Source organism: Anopheles marshallii (assembly GCF_943734725.1).
Source record: "Anopheles marshallii chromosome X unlocalized genomic scaffold, idAnoMarsDA_429_01 X_unloc_44, whole genome shotgun sequence".
NCBI classification, from domain to species: domain Eukaryota; kingdom Metazoa; phylum Arthropoda; class Insecta; order Diptera; family Culicidae; genus Anopheles; species Anopheles marshallii.
This window is the reverse complement of record NW_026525892.1, coordinates 50,001-52,500: the sequence shown is the minus strand read 5'-3', so window position 1 is coordinate 52,500 and position 2,500 is coordinate 50,001.

Sequence of the window (2,500 nt, the reverse complement as noted above, 5' to 3'; positions counted from 1 at the left end):
GTATTAGCTCTGGTTTTCATCAATCTTCCCCTGCTGTGTTATACTGAGCTTATGCGGTTTCTCGATTGTCGTGCAAAGTGTGTTATCACACATACCCAATATGCTCAACTTTCATGTTCGTTTGACGCACCAAACTTTATTAGTGATGCACCACACAACAGGTTTTAATATACGCGATCGTGTGTGTTTCAGTGTGAACTTGGTGCGCCAAGTCCATTTGTGATGCATCACTTAGCTAACCATCTTTCGGGACTGTTTAGGGTATGTGCTCCTCCACATCTATGCTTACTCGTACACATTCTCTGTCAATAGGTTTAAGATCGGGCATTCTACCATATCATTGCCTTAATGCTTTCAAATCAAGGCTACCAGGGTAGCCTAATTGCGTTCGAAACTCAACTTGTGAGCTGTCGGCCCTAGAAGTTTTTTAGGCTGCTAGGACCTCTCTCTATATTTTGCCTTTGGACTTCTCGAAGCTCAACTTGTGAGCAGTTCCATGCACCACTACCCGTATCTCTTAGCTTAGTTCTAGCCATGTGCGTTCAAAGCTCAACGTTAAGCTGTGTACTGCACCACAATCGTTATATAATAAGCTTATCTCTAAGCTTTTTTGCGTTCAATGCTCAACGTTAAGCTATCCCTTCGCTTAGAACCTCGCTCTACATTTTGCCTTTGGACTTCTCGAAGCTCAACTTGTGAGCAGTTCCATGCACCACTATAGGTATCTCTTAGCTTAGTTCTAGCCATGTGCGTTCAAAGCTCAACGTTAAGCTGTGTTCTGCACCACAATCCTTATATAATAAGCTTATCTCTAAGCTTTTTTGCGTTCAATGCTCAACGTTAAGCTATCCCTTCGCTTAGAACCTCGCTCTATATTCAACTTTCAGATACCTCAAAGTTCAACTTATGTGGTCTGCTATCGAGCTTGAAGGGCTTCGTTCTCTGACAGAGGGGGGTTTTTGGGCCAAATTATGCAATATTAGTTTAACCTCCGTCGCAGAACCACATTTGACCAGGTCGAGAAAAAAATTTTTTCGTGACGACCTGGTCCCCCATAGTAGGGAATGAACATGACATCTTAACCATATTTGACCATTTTCAAATTTCTCGTCGCGGAATGATGACTTTACTAGTAAAATTTGTTCCGGGTAGGGACCTCCCATACAAAATTTTCATCGCTCCAAAAGTGATTTTGTTTCACTTTTCAACATTTACAAGGTCCATAAATCATGTTTTGAGACGATATGGAAAAAAAAATTTTTTGCCCGTCTCGACCAACTCGACCGATGGTGACCACAGTAGGGTGCTCCATACAAATTTTGCTTATGTGAAATTTTTCAGTGTAAAATAAGGTTTCTCCAATCGATCGCGGGTTTCACTTTTCATCATTTGCTAGGTCTAACTATGATGTTTTGAGTGGTCCCGCAAAAATTTTTTCTTGGACCGGGCCTTCCTTCCCGGCCCTGTCGGTGTGCTCTGCAGTAGGGTGCTCCATACAAATTTTCCTTATGTGGAATTTTTCAGTGTAAAATAAGGTTTCTCCAATCGATCGCGGGTTTCACTTTTCATCATTTGCTAGGTCTAACTATGATGTTTTGAGCGGTCCCGCAAAAATTTTTTCTTGGACCGGGCCTTCCTTCCCGGCCCTGTCGGTGTGCTCTGCAGTAGGGTGCTCCATACAAATTTTCCTTATGTGGAATTTTTCAGTGTAAAATAAGGTTTCTCCAATCGATCGCGGGTTTCACTTTTCATCATTTGCTAGGTCTAACTATGATGTTTTGAGTGGTCCCGCAAAAATTTTTTCTTGGACCGGGCCTTCCTTCCCGGCCCTGTCGGTGTGCTCTGCAGTAGGGTGCTCCATACAAATTTTCCTTATGTGGAATTTTTCAGTGTAAAATAAGGTTTCTCCAATCGATCGCGGGTTTCACTTTTCATCATTTGCTAGGTCTAACTATGATGTTTTGAGTGGTCCCGCAAAAATTTTTTCTTGGACCGGGCCTTCCTTCCCGGCCCTGTCGGTGTGCTCTGCAGTAGGGTGCTCCATACAAATTTTGCTTATGTGGAATTTTTCAGTGTAAAATAAGGTTTCTCCAATCGATCGCGGGTTTCACTTTTCATCATTTGCTAGGTCTAACTATGATGTTTTGAGTGGTCCCGCAAAAATTTTTTCTTGGACCGGGCCTTCCTTCCCGGCCCTGTCGGTGTGCTCTGCAGTAGGGTGCTCCATACAAATTTTCCTTATGTGGAATTTTTCAGTGTAAAATAAGGTTTCTCCAATCGATCGCGGGTTTCACTTTTCATCATTTGCTAGGTCTAACTATGATGTTTTGAGTGGTCCCGCAAAAATTTTTTCTTGGACCGGGCCTTCCTTCCCGGCCCTGTCGGTGTGCTCTGCAGTAGGGTGCTCCATACAAATTTTCCTTATGTGGAATTTTTCAGTGTAAAATAAGGTTTCTCCAATCGATCGCGGGTTTCACTTTTCATCATTTGCTAGGTCTAA